Genomic DNA, 14,777 nt, shown 5'->3' on the forward strand with positions numbered 1-14,777 from the left:
TGGCCAGGTGACATCAGGGTTGTAAGGCAGACTAGAATTAATGGAAAAAATAAGACAGAAAACCAAGATTGAGGGAAGTAGGTCGGGTGAGTGAATGATAGTGTTCCTGAACCTTCCATCTCCTGTGAGTGTGTAGGGTTTTGGGTCAAACAATATATCCCCATTTTCCATTTGAATTGTGGCAACAGTGGCGACAGTGATGATGATGATTATATCGCTAACCGTATAGTTATTTATGAGTGTTATTGTTTTTAAATCCTGGTATTATTTCCCAGTCAGTCATCATACTTAGATAGATGAGCTATGGTGACGTCTGTCCAGTGGCCATCTCCATGGGGCTGGGGGGGGACTCCTCAGAACTCCTCCACTCCCTCACTCTGGGGAATTTGTGTGTGTGGTGTGTGTGTGTGTGATGGATAGCTGGAGCGTCCCTTAAGTAATGTAGTTCTACCTGAGTGGATCAGTTGCAATCATGAGATGATGATGAGCTTGACAGGCGTGCGATACACACACACACACACACACACACACACACACACACACACACACACACACACACACACACACACACACACACACACACACACACACAAAAGGAGAGGGACATATTTAATTAATCTGCATTGAACAATGCTTGCAGAGTTTACAGTTTACAGATTATCCATTTATACTGATGAATATATACCAGACCAATTTCATCTCCAAGATGGCGTAGCAGTGCAGACGTGTTTTTGTTCGTCCTCTCGTGTACTTTTGTATCTTTTGTATTTTTTTGTATATATTTCAAGTTTATTTTCAATCTCTTTTCCATTTTAAATTAAACATACCTTCCTTTAACTTGCCTCACCCAATGTGTTACGGAACCGCTATATTTTTTAGACCTTATAGCCAGAACTACATCGGAAGCTAGCCATCAGGAGCTAACCAGCTAATTAGCTATTTAGTCATTGTTAGCCACTGCTAGCGGCCTTTACCTTCTGCACAGACACAAACCCTTTTTTTAGCCTGGATAATACTTGCCGGCCTACCAATATCGGACTGTTTTTCCACTACAACGCCGGATTCCTGCCGTAACCCCTGGACCATTACACCTGATCTTCACAGCTAGCTAGCTGCCACTGAGTGACCCAGCGCTGCAGCTAGCCTTGAGCCAGGCCCACCTCCCGGCCTACTCAGTGTTCACCCGGACTCCACCCAAACATGGCTAGAATCCACTACTCCACCGGTTCCTTGCCGCTGCTACTGAGTGGCTATAGTGGATAATGCCCCTGCCCCGAAGCTAGCACCAGTTAGCCGCGAGCCAGGCGCATCTCCCGGCTAGCAAAAGAAATTACTACAACAACAATACCTCTCGCCATCTGGCTTGGACCCCTTGTCGACACAGCGCCCCGTCGTACCGCCTCAACTGGTCTGCAGACGAATACTCCATCAGCTGTGCCTGCAACCGGCCTCTGTCGGACGTCGGAGCAGACGCTTCTACTAGCCCCGGCCTGCTAACTTTAAACGCTGTGTCTCCTGCGTGCCAGCGTAGTAACGAACACCCCGCGGCTTCCCTGCTCCATCTATTGCTGTTCACTGGACCCTATGATCACTTGGCTACATAGCTGATGCCTGCTGGGCTGTTCATTAATCACGGTACTCCATTCTGTTTATTTTTGTTTATCTGTCAGCCCCAGCCGTGAACTCAGGCCCTGTGTGTAGCTAACCAACCCTCTTTGCCCATTCATCGCCATTTTACCAGTTGTTGTTGTTGTCTTAACTGATTAGCTGTTGTTGTCTTACCCGTTGTTGTCTTAGCTAGCTCTCCCAATCAACACGTGGCTGCTTTACGCCTCGCTTTATGTCTCTCTCAAATGTCAATATGCCCTGTTTACTGTTGTTTAGGATAGTTATCATTGTTTTGTTGAGATTTCCATACCAAACTACAACATTTTCCGCCAAGATAGAACTGCCAAAGGGGGAGGAGTTGGAATCTACTGCAGAGATAGCCTGCAAAGTTCTGTCATACTTTCCAGGTCTATGCCCAAACAGTTTGAATTTCTAATTTAAAAAATGAATCTCTCCAGAAATAAGTCTCTCACTATTGCCGCCTGTTATAGACCCCCCTCAGTTCCCAGCTGTGCCCTGGACACCATATGTGAATTGATTGTCCCCCATCTATCTTCAGAGTTCGTTCTGTTAGGTGACCTAAACTGGGATGTGCTTAACACCCTGGCAGTCCTACAATCTAAGCTAGATGCCCTCAATCTCACACAAATCATCAAGGAACCCACCAGGTACAACCCTAAATCTGAAAATATGGGCACCCTCATAGATATTATCCTGACCAACTTGCCCTCCAAATACACCTCTGCTGTTTTTGATCACTGCCTTATTGCCTTATTGCCTGAATCCGCTATGGGTCCGCGGTCAAACGCCCACCCCAAACGCTCCCTAAAACAATTTTGTGAGCAGGCATTTCTAATCGACCTGGCCCGGGTATCCCTGAAGGATATTGACCTCATCCCGTCAGTCGAGGATGCCTGGTCGTTCTTTAAAAGAAACTTCCTCACCATCTTAAATAAGCATGCCCCTTTCAAAAAATGTAGAACTAAGAACAGATATAGCCCTTGGTTCACTCCAGACCTGACTGCCTTTGACCAGCACAAAAACATCCTGTGGCGGACTGCAATAGCATCAAATAGTCCCTGTGATATGCAACTGTTCAGGGAAGTCAGGAACCAATACACGCAGTCAGTCAGGAAAGCAAAGGCCAGCTTTTTCAAACAAAAATTTGCATCCTGTAGCTCTAACTCCAAAAAGTTTTGGGACACAAAGCTGCCCACTGCACTGAGGCTAGGTAACACAGTCACCACCGAAAAATCCATGATAATCGAAAATTTCAAAAAGCATTTCTCTACGGCTGGCCATGCTTTCCTCCTGGCTACCCCAACCCCGGCCAATAGCTCCGCCCTCCCCGCAGCTACTTGCCCGAACCTCCCCAGCTTCTCCTTCCCCCAAATCCAGATAGCTGATGTTCTGAAAGAGCTGCAAAACCTGGACCCGTACAAATCAGCTGGGCTAGACAATTTGGACCCTCTCTTTCTAAAACTATCCGCCGCCATTGTTGCAACCCCTATTACCAGTCTGCTCAACCTATCTTTCGTGTCGTCCGAGATCCCTAAAGATTGTAAAGCTGCCGCGGTCATCCTCCTCTTCAAAGGGGGTGACACTAGACCCAAATTGCTATAGACCTATATCCATCCTGCCCTACCTCTCTAAAGTCTTCGAAGCCTAGTTAATAAACAGATCACTGACCATTTTGAATCCCACCGTACCTTCTCCGCTGTGCAATCCGGTTTCCGAGCTGGTCACTGGTGCACCTCAGCTACGCTCAAGGTACTAAACGATATCATAACCGCCATCGATAAAAGACAGTACTGTGCCGCTGTCTTCATCGACCTGGCCAAGGCTTTCGACTACGTCAATCACCGTATTCTTATCGGCAGACTCAATAGCCTTGGTTTCTCAAATGACTGCCTCGCCTGGTTCACCAACTACTTTGCAGACAGAGTTCAGTGTGTTAAATTGTAGGGCCTGTTGTCCGGACACTGGCAGTCTCTATGAGGGTACCACAGAGTTCAATTCTCGGACCGACTCTTTTCTCTGTATATATCAATGATGTCGCTCTTGCTGCGGGTGATTCCCTGATCCACCTCTACGCAGACGACACCATTCTGTATACATCTGGCCCTTCTTTGGACACTGTGTTATCTAACCTCCAAACGAGCTTCAATGCCATACAACACTCCTTCCGTGGCCTCCAACTGCTCTTAAACGCTACTAAAACCAAATGCATGCTTTTCAACCGTTCACTGCCTGCACCCGCCGGACTAGCGTCACTACCCTGGACGGTTCTGAGCTAGAATATGTGGACAACTACAAATACATAGGTGTCTGGCTAGACTGTAAACTCTCCTTCCAGACTCATATTAAACATCTCCAATCCAAAATCAAATTTAGAATCGGCTTTCTATTTCGCAACAATGCCCCCTTCACTCACGCCTCCAAACTTACCCTAGTAAAACTGACTATCCTACCGATCCACGACTTCGGCGATGTCATCTACAAAATAGCTTCCAATACTCTACTCAACAAACTGGATGCAGTCTATCCCAGTGCAATCTGTTTTGTTACCAAAGCCCCTTATACCACCCACCACTGCGACCTGTAAGCTCTAGCCGGCTGGCCCTCGCTACAAATTCGTCGCCAGACCCACTGGCTCCAGGTCATCTATAAGTCTATGCTAGGTAAAGCTCCCCCTTATCTCAGCTTACTGGTCACCATAGCAGCACCCACCCACAGCACACGCTCCAGCAGGTATATCTCACGGGTTATCCCCAAATCCAACACCTCCTTTGGCCGAATTTCCTTCCAGTTCTCTGCTGCCAGTGACTGGAACGAATTGCAAAAATTGCTGAAGCTGAAGACTTATATTTCCCTCACTAACTTTAAACATCAGCTATCTGAGCAGCTAACCGATCGCTGCAGCTGTACATAGTCCATCTGTAAATAACCCACCCAATCTACCTACCTCATCCCCATACTGTTTTATTTACTTTCTGCTCTTTTGCACACCAGTATCTCTACTTGCACATCATCATCTGCTCATTATTCACTCCAGTGTTCATCTGCTAAAATGTCATTACTTCGCTACCAAGGACTATTTATTGCCTACCTCCTAATGCCATTTGCACACACTGTATATAGACTTTCTTGTGTTATTGAATGTACGCTTGTTTATTCCATGTGTAACTCTGTGTTGTTGTTTGTGTCACACTGCTTTGCTTTGTCTTGGCCAGGTCGCAGTTGTAAATGAGAACTTGTTCTCAACTTGATTACCTGGTTAAATGAAGGTGAAATAATATATATATTTTTTTAAATCTGAGTGTCTTTCTTAATGGCACCTTGGCTTCCTAGGATTTGAACTAGCAACCCTATGGGAACAATGGGGTTGTGCAATTTCAAATAGAACATTGGCCACGAAATGAGCTGTCTTAACAGTAAAGAGTTCTCTCCCTGGGTACTTTAAAACTGAAAAGCCTGTAGACAGCACATATGCACCAGATACTCCAACTCCTTCAGTCATTTTCCACAGAATAAGCATCAAGTGTCTCAGTCGACAGCCCTGCTGTACAACAGAGTGTTGTCTGTCCTCCAGACAGAGTAGTGTCTGTCCTCCCAATAGAATAGTGTCTGTCCTCTAGACAGAGTAGTGTCTGTCCTCCAGACAGAGTAGTGTCTGTCCTCCCGATAGAGTAGTGTCTGTCCTCCAGACAGAGTAGTGTCTGTCTTCCCAACAGAGTAGTGTCTGTCCTCCAGACAGAGTAGTGTCTGTCCTCCAGACAGAGTAGTGTCTGTCCTCCAGACAGAGTAGTGTCTGTCCTCCCGATAGAGTAGTGTCTGTCCTCCAGACAGAGTAGTGTCTGTCTTCCCAACAGAGTAGTGTCTGTCCTCCAGACAGAGTAGTGTCTGTCCTCCCGATAGAGTAGTGTCTGTCCTCCCGATAGAGTAGTGTCTGTCCTCCAGACAGAGTAGTGTCTGTCCTCCCGATAGAGTAGTGTCTGTCCTCCCGATAGAGTAGTGTCTGTCCTCCCGATAGAGTAGTGTCTGTCCTCCCGATAGAGTAGTGTCTGTTCTCAAGACAGAGTAGTGTCTGTCCTCCCGATAGAGTAGTGTCTGTCCTCCAGACAGAGTAGTGTCTGTCCTCCAGACAGAGTAGTGTCTGTCCTCCAGAGAGAGTAGTGTCTGTCCTCCCGGTAGAGTAGTGTCTGTCCTCCAGAGAGAGTAGTGTCTGTCCTCCAGAGAGAGTAGTGTCTGTCCTCCCGGTAGAGTAGTGTATGTCTTCCAGAGAGAGTAGTGTCTGTCCTCCTGATAGAGTAGAGTCTGTCCTCCCGATAGAGTAGTGTCTGTCATCCCGGTAGAGTAGTGCCTGTCCTCCCGACAGAGTAGTGTCTGTCCTCCAAACAGAGTAGTGTCTGTCCTCCCGATAGTGTCTGTCCTCCAAACAGAGTAGTGTCTGTCCTCCCAACAGAGTAGAGTCTGTCCTCCCAGAAGAGTAGTGTCTGTCCTCCCAGAAGAGTAGTGTCTGTCCTCCAGACAGAATAGTGCCTGTCCTCCCGATAGAGTAGTGTCTGTCCTCTAGACAGAGTAGTGTCTGTTCTCCCGATAGAGTAGAGTCTGTCCTCCCGATAGAATAGTGTCTGTCCTCCAAACAGAGTAGTGTCTGTCTTCCCGATATAGTGTCTGTCATCTCGACAGAGCAGTGTCTGTCCTCCCAACAGAGTAGTGTCTGTCCTCCCAACAGAGTAGTGTCTGTCCTCCCAATAGAATAGTGTCTGTCCTCCCAATAGAATAGTGTCTGTCCTCCCAATAGAATAGTGTCTGTCCTCACGACAGAGTAGTGTCTGTCCTCCCAACAGAGTAGTGTCTGTCCTCCCAACAGAGTAGTGTCTGTCCTCCCAATAGAATAGTGTCTGTCCTCACGACAGCGTAGTGTCTGTCCTCCCAATAGAATAGTGTCTGTCCTCCCAATAGAATAGTGTCTGTCCTCACGACAGAGTAGTGTCTGTCCTCCCAACAGAGTAGTGTCTGTCCTCCCGATAGAATAGTGTCTGTCCTCCCAACAGAGTAGTGTCTGTCTTCCCGATATAGTGTCTGTTCTCTCGACAGAGTAGTGTCTGTCTTCCCGATTGAATAGTGTCCGTCCTCACGACAGAGTAGTGTCTGTCCTCCCAATAGAATAGTGTCTGTCCTCACGACAGAGTAGTGTCTGTCCTCCCGATAGAATAGTGTCTGTCCTCCCGATAGAATAGTGTCTGTCCTCCCGATAGAATAGTGTCTGTCCTCCCGATAGAATAGTGTCTGTCCTCTAGACAGAGTAGTGTCTGTCCTCCAGATAGAGTAGAGTCTGTCCTCCCGATAGAGTAGTGTCTGTCCTCCAGATAGAGTAGAGTCTGTCCTCCCGATAGAATAGTGTCTGTCCTCCCGATAGAGTAGTGTCTGTCCTCCCGATAGAGTAGTGTCTGTCCTCCAGACAGAGTAGTGTCTGTCTTCCCAACAGAGTAGTGTCTGTCCTCCAGACAGAGTAGTGTCTGTCCTCCCGATAGAGTAGTGTCTGTCCTCCCGATAGAGTAGTGTCTGTCCTCCAGACAGAGTAGTGTCTGTCCTCCCGATAGAGTAGTGTCTGTCCTCCCGATAGAGTAGTGTCTGTCCTCCCGATAGAGTAGTGTCTGTCCTCCCGATAGAGTAGTGTCTGTTCTCAAGACAGAGTAGTGTCTGTCCTCCCGATAGAGTAGTGTCTGTCCTCCAGACAGAGTAGTGTCTGTCCTCCAGACAGAGTAGTGTCTGTCCTCCAGAGAGAGTAGTGTCTGTCCTCCCGGTAGAGTAGTGTCTGTCCTCCAGAGAGAGTAGTGTCTGTCCTCCAGAGAGAGTAGTGTCTGTCCTCCCGGTAGAGTAGTGTATGTCTTCCAGAGAGAGTAGTGTCTGTCCTCCTGATAGAGTAGAGTCTGTCCTCCCGATAGAGTAGTGTCTGTCATCCCGGTAGAGTAGTGCCTGTCCTCCCGACAGAGTAGTGTCTGTCCTCCAAACAGAGTAGTGTCTGTCCTCCCGATAGTGTCTGTCCTCCAAACAGAGTAGTGTCTGTCCTCCCAACAGAGTAGAGTCTGTCCTCCCAGAAGAGTAGTGTCTGTCCTCCCAGAAGAGTAGTGTCTGTCCTCCAGACAGAATAGTGCCTGTCCTCCCGATAGAGTAGTGTCTGTCCTCTAGACAGAGTAGTGTCTGTTCTCCCGATAGAGTAGAGTCTGTCCTCCCGATAGAATAGTGTCTGTCCTCCAAACAGAGTAGTGTCTGTCTTCCCGATATAGTGTCTGTCATCTCGACAGAGCAGTGTCTGTCCTCCCAACAGAGTAGTGTCTGTCCTCCCAACAGAGTAGTGTCTGTCCTCCCAATAGAATAGTGTCTGTCCTCCCAATAGAATAGTGTCTGTCCTCCCAATAGAATAGTGTCTGTCCTCACGACAGAGTAGTGTCTGTCCTCCCAACAGAGTAGTGTCTGTCCTCCCAACAGAGTAGTGTCTGTCCTCCCAATAGAATAGTGTCTGTCCTCACGACAGCGTAGTGTCTGTCCTCCCAATAGAATAGTGTCTGTCCTCCCAATAGAATAGTGTCTGTCCTCACGACAGAGTAGTGTCTGTCCTCCCAACAGAGTAGTGTCTGTCCTCCCGATAGAATAGTGTCTGTCCTCCCAACAGAGTAGTGTCTGTCTTCCCGATATAGTGTCTGTTCTCTCGACAGAGTAGTGTCTGTCTTCCCGATTGAATAGTGTCCGTCCTCACGACAGAGTAGTGTCTGTCCTCCCAATAGAATAGTGTCTGTCCTCACGACAGAGTAGTGTCTGTCCTCCCGATAGAATAGTGTCTGTCCTCCCGATAGAATAGTGTCTGTCCTCCCGATAGAATAGTGTCTGTCCTCCCGATAGAATAGTGTCTGTCCTCTAGACAGAGTAGTGTCTGTCCTCCAGATAGAGTAGAGTCTGTCCTCCCGATAGAGTAGTGTCTGTCCTCCAGATAGAGTAGAGTCTGTCCTCCCGATAGAATAGTGTCTGTCCTCCCGATAGAGTAGTGTCTGTCCTCCCGATAGAATAGTGTCTGTCCTCCCGATAGAGTAGTGTCTGTCCTCCCGATAGAATAGTGTCTGTCCTCCAGATAGAGTAGTGTCTGTCCTCTAGACAGAGTAGTGTCTGTCCTCCAGATAGAATAGTGTCTGTCCTCCCGATAGAATAGTGTCTGTCCTCCCGATAGAATAGTGTCTGTCCTCCCGATAGAATAGTGTCTGTCCTCCCAATAGAATAGTGTCTGTCCTCCCAACAGAGTAGTGTCTGTCTTCCCGATATAGTGTCTGTCCTCTCGACAGAGTAGTGTCTGTCTTCCCGATTGAATAGTGTCCGTCCTCACGACAGAGTAGTGTCTGTCCTCCCAATAGAATAGTGTCTGTCCTCACGACAGAGTAGTGTCTGTCCTCCCGATAGAATAGTGTCTGTCCTCCCGATAGAATAGTGTCTGTCCTCCCGATAGAGTAGTGTCTGTCCTCCCGATAGAGTAGTGTCTGTCCTCCCGATAGAGTAGTGTCTGTCCTCTAGACAGAGTAGTGTCTGTCCTCTAGACAGAGTAGTGTCTGTCCTCCCAACAGAGTAGTGTCTGTCCTCTAGACAGAGCAGAATCTGTCCTCCCGATAGAGTAGTGTCTGTCCTCCCGACAGAGTAGTGTCTATCCTCCCTATAGAGTAGTGTCTGTCCTCTAGACAGAGTAGTGTCTGTCCTCTAGACAGAGTAGTGTCTGTCCTCCTGACAGAGTAGTGTCTGTCCTCTAGACAGAGTAGTGTCTGTCCTCCCGACAGAGTAGTGTCTATCCTCCCTATAGAGTAGTGTCTGTCCTCTAGACAGAGTAGTGTCTGTCCTCTAGACAGAGTAGTGTCTGTCCTCCCGATAGAGTAGTGTCTGTCCTCCCGATAGAGTAGTGTCTGTCCTCTAGACAGAGTAGTGTCTGTCCTCTAGACAGAGTAGTGTCTGTCCTCTAGACAGAGTAGTGTCTGTCCTCCCGACAGAGTAGTGTCTGTCCTCTAGACAGAGTTGTGTCTGTCCTCCCGACAGAGCAGAATCTGTCCTCCCGATAGAGTAGTGTCTGTCCTCTAGACAGAGTAGTGTCTGTCCTCTAGACAGAGTAGTGTCTGTCCTCCCGACAGTGTCCCAGTGTGAGGAGAGTATGACACGTCCTCTGAGCTGCATCTTGGAGCACTGATGTTCCCTATGTCCATGGACCCAATGACACAGCGCGTATCCCACTGGGGAGGACCTGTATCTGCCCCCTCCCTCCCAGGCCAGCACGGGACAGTTAGGAGCTATCGGCTTCCCTTGGAATCCTCACACCTGCCACCATTAACATGGTGTTCAGAGTACTGCCCTCCAGGAGGGGAGCTGAACCCCCTCTGAGGTCCAACATCATGCATCCAGAGCCCAGCTCCCTCCAACCCACCCTCTCTGGCCACTTCTCATGGAAAAGTCCCTGCCATGCTGCGGAGGAGAAACCCTCATCGGCAGTGTGTTAAGGAACAGGTTGTTAGGAAACTGACTGTGGAGGGTAATTAGACAATGTTCCATCTCTTTAGGGAAGGTTCGTCTCACTCTCTACAGGACAGATGGAAAATGGGCTGATGTAGTCATGGAGAACATTTGCTAATGAGGAGAAGATGATATTCTGCTTGGCTAATAACACAGGGTTGTATGTGTGTGTACATGCACCTGACGTGTTCCTCCTGCTCTGCCTCTGCCCAAGAAGACTTGGCTCCTGTGGTGTCCAGGCTGTTCTACACACCAGCTAGTCCTGGAGAGGAACCTACGGAAGGTACACTAGTAAACTCTCATCTGACCCCCCGTTTCACCGTCAAATATCTAACCTTACCTCTCTCTTGATTGATTTCCATATCATCACCTTCACTGTCAATACTTGATATAAAATAATGTGTTTTTTTAAGTACCTCGTAATATCCTTTCTTAAAGAAGAGAGATCTGGCTGGTTTGTAGTTGGCTGAGGCTGCACTGACATTTATCGGGGTTGCATGGAGACATTATTAGTAATACAGATGATTGATATTGATGGCTGCATGCCAGACTGGCATCAGGCTGTTGTCCCATTGATTCCCATTACCTTCTGTCAGGCTCTGCTTGGTTCCTTGATAGTAAGTTAGCACATGACCTCAGATGGAACTTCCTTATTACAAGAACTGATGGAAATACTGTTTCAACATGTCTCTGTGGAGATGTTTTTATAGACCTAGCTGTATCCTTAAGGGTTCATTCCTTGTTGTAACGATGCATTGTTTTGGTCAACGTTGTCATTTTTTCCCCCTAGGTTTTGGACCAATTTCATTTCAACTACAGAACAGAGGGGTAAAAGTCCACATGCCACATCCATACAAGGAATTTGGTTCCAATGAGACAAAATATTTCTTTAGCAAGACATTATATGGAAATCTGTAACGTTTGATTAGCTCCAGGATCTCATTTAGCCTGCACTCAAAATGTATGTTTCCATCACCTCATGGGGATTTGCTTCTAGAACCCATAAATTTTGCCATATTGAATGTGTTTTGCTATTTTGGATTTGAAACCTTTAATGTCTACATGCAGCTATATCTAATATATTGGAATAGTCAATTGTTTTACTGAGGCAGGGATCTCTTTGGCAGGTTAAGGCTTTTCTCAAGCCAGAGGCAGCTCCATTCTGACCCAAACTAACACAGAGGTCCACAATCGCCTCTTGAAGCCATTTCATTGTTTTACTACTGTTTCTTTCCAGCTGTGAGACGTCATCATGAAAGTGACAGACATGATTCAGATCCCTCTCATTTTCTCCTCTTTCTCTTTCCCCCACCACAACTCTTTTTCTGTCTCATCGTCTCTCTCCATCTTTCTCTGACATATCTCTTTCCCCCACCACAACTCTTTCTGTTCCCCTTTTCTTTCTTTTACCCCATCTCGGTTACTCTGTGTGTGTGTGTGTGTGTGTGTGTGTGTGTGTGTGTGTGTGTGTGTGTGTGTGTGTGTGTGTGCGTGCGTGTGGGTGTGTTGGTAGGCGAGGTGGTCAGGTAGTAGGCCAGCGCAGTGTAGTGTGGGGCCGTGCTCTGTGACGCCACCCTTTTTATCACAGGAAGGGGGTAGTAGTATTTTAATTAAAATGTCAGGACAAATACTGTGAGAGTTATTGAGGATGAATCACTAGATAAGGAGAGCAGTGGGCCAGAACAGGTCAGAGAGACAAAGTCACCTGGCTGACTGGCTGAAGGCTCTTCATTCATCCACTAGGTAGGAGATGTGGTGGGGGATTGGAAAGGGACAGGGGGGCTCAGCAGAGGCTCTGGAGGGGTTGAGGGTGCTGGGCGTTAGGGCCTGGAGCAGTCAGTGGAAGGTCCACATATACACTACCGGTCAAAAGTTTTAGAACACCTACTCATTCAAGGGTTTTTCTTTATTTTTACTATTTTCTACATTGAATAATAATAGTGAAGTCATCAAAACTATGAAAAAACACATATGGAATCATGTTGTAACCAAAAAAGTGTTAACCTCTCTTGGGTACGTGAGACGTTAGCCTCCCACCTCTTCAACAGCCAGTGAAACTGCTGGGCGCCGAATTCAAATACAGAAATACTCATTATAAAAATTCAGAAAACAAAACATATTTAACATAGGTTTAAAGATTAACTTCTAGTGAATCCAACCACGGTGTCAGATTTAAAAAATGCTTTACGGCGAAAGCATACCTTACGATTATTTAAGAACATAGCCTACTAGACAAATCATTACAAACAGTACCCCGCCAGGTAGAACAGTTACACAAGTCAGAAATAGAGATACAATTAATCCCTTAACTTTGATGATCTTCATATGGTTGCACTCAGCAGACATTCATTTACTCAATAAATGTTCCTTTTGTTCGATAAAGTCTCTTTATATCGTAAAACCTCAATTTTGTTTGCGCGTTTTCTTCAGTAATCCACAGGCTCAAACGCAGTCAAAACAGGCAGACAAAAAATCCAAATTGTATCCGTAAAGTTCATAGAAACATCAAACAATGTTTATATTCAATCCTCAGGTTGTTTTTAGCCTAAATAATCGATAATATTTCAACCGGACAATAACGTTGGCAATATTAAAGGTAAACAAGAAAGGCACTCTCTAGGTCGTGCGCATGAAAAAGCTCTGTGACACTTTAGGGTCCACTCATTCAGACTGCTCTTACTTCCTCATTTTTCAGAATACAAGCCTGAAACAATTTCTAAACACTGTTGACATCTAGTGGAAGGCATAGGAACTGCAATTTGAGTCCTAAGTCAATGGATACTGTAATGGCATTGAATAGAAAACTACAAAACCAACAAAAATAAATACTTCACGAATGGATTTTTCTCAGGTTTTCGCCTGCCAAATCAGTTCTGTTATACTCACAGACACTATTTTAACAGTTTTGGAAACTTTAGAGTGTTTTCTATCCAAATCTACCATTTATATGCATATCATATCTTCTGGGCCCGAGAAGCAGGACGTTTAATTTGGGCATGCTTTTCATCCAACATTCCGAATGCCCCTACCCTAGAGAAGTTAAACAAATCAAAATATATTTTATATTTGAGATTCTTCAAATAGCCACTCTTTGCCTTGATGACAGCTTTGCACACTTTTGGCATTCTCTCAACCATATTCCCCTGGAATGCTTTTCCAACATTCTTGAAGGAGTTCCCACATAAGCTGAGAACTTTTCTGCTTTTCCTTCACCCTGCGGTCTGACTCATCCCAAACCATCTCAATTGGATTGAGGTCAGGGATTGTGGAGACCAGGTCATCTGATGCAGCACTCTATCACTCTCCTTCTTGGTCAAATAACCCTTACACAGCATCGAGGTGTGTTGGGTCATTGTCCTGTTGAGAAATAAATGATAGTCCCACTAAGCCCAAACCAGATGGGATGGTGTATCGCTGCAGAGTGCTGTGGTAGCCATGATGGTTACGTGTGCCTTGAATTCTAAATAAATCACAGACAATGTCACCAACAAAACACCATCACACCTCCTCCTCCATGCTTTACGGTGGGAAATACACATGCGGAGATCATCCATTCACCCACCTCACGTCTCACAAAGGCACGTCGGTTGGAACCAAAAATCTCCAATTTGGACTCCAGACCATCGGTCTAATGTCCATTTCTCGTGTTTCTTGGCCCAAGCAAGTCTTTTCTTCTTTTTGGTGTCCTTTAGTAGTGGTTTCTTTGCAGAAATTTGACCATATAGGCCTGATTCACACTGTCTCTGAACAGTTAATGTTGAGACTTTGTGAACTCTGTGAAGCATTTATTTGGGCTGCAATTTCTGAGGCTGGTAACTCTAATTAACTTATTTTCTGCAGCAGAGGTAACTCTGGGTCTTCCATTCCTGTGGCGGTCCTCATGAGAGCGCTTGATGGTTTTTGAGACTGCACTTAAAGAAATCTTCAAAGTTCTTGAAATGTTCCGTATTGACTGACCTTCATGTCTTAAAGTAATGATGGACTGTCGTTTCTCTTTGCTTATTTGAGCTGCTCTTGGCATTATATGGACTTGGTCTTTTACCAAATAGGGCTATCTTCTGTATACCACCCCTACCTTGTCACAACATAACTGATTGGCTCAAATGCATTAAGAAGGAAAGAAATTCCACAAATTAAGTTTTAAAAGGCACACCTGTTAATTGAAAGGCATTCCAGGTGACTACCTCATTCTGCAAAGAGAGCTGGCTGATATTTGGGGTTGTGGAGCTAGAAGGCACAGATCAATGCTAATCTGACGTTTCTCACATCTGTGATGGGGCTGTGCATGTGTGTGTGTGCGCGTGTGTGAGTGAAAAACCAGGCAATGATTTCTAACAAGGTGTGTATTTGGTCAGGTGTGTGTTGGTGTGTATTTGGTCAGTAGTGTGTTGGTGTGTATTTGGTCAGTAGTGTGTTGGTGTGTATTTGGTCAGTAGTGTGTTGGTGTGTATTTGGTCAGGAGTGTGTTGGTTAGTATCTGGTCAGTAGTGTGTTGGTGTGTATTTGGTCAGGTGTGTGTTGGTGTGTATTTGGTCAGTAGTGTGTACTTGGTCAGTAGTGTGTATCTGGTCAGTAGTGTGTTGGTGTACATTTGGTCAGGTGTGTGTTGGTGTGTATTTGGT

At 46.2% G+C, this 14,777-nt stretch overlaps 1 pseudogene; it reads left to right on the forward strand.

Moving 5' to 3' along the window:
• Nucleotides 1-14,777, forward strand: part of LOC129863164 (rab proteins geranylgeranyltransferase component A 2-like) — a 58,572-nt pseudogene that overhangs the window by 33,306 nt on the left and 10,489 nt on the right.

This window comes from Salvelinus fontinalis, chromosome 10 (assembly GCF_029448725.1).
Source record: "Salvelinus fontinalis isolate EN_2023a chromosome 10, ASM2944872v1, whole genome shotgun sequence".
NCBI lineage: Eukaryota > Metazoa > Chordata > Actinopteri > Salmoniformes > Salmonidae > Salvelinus > Salvelinus fontinalis.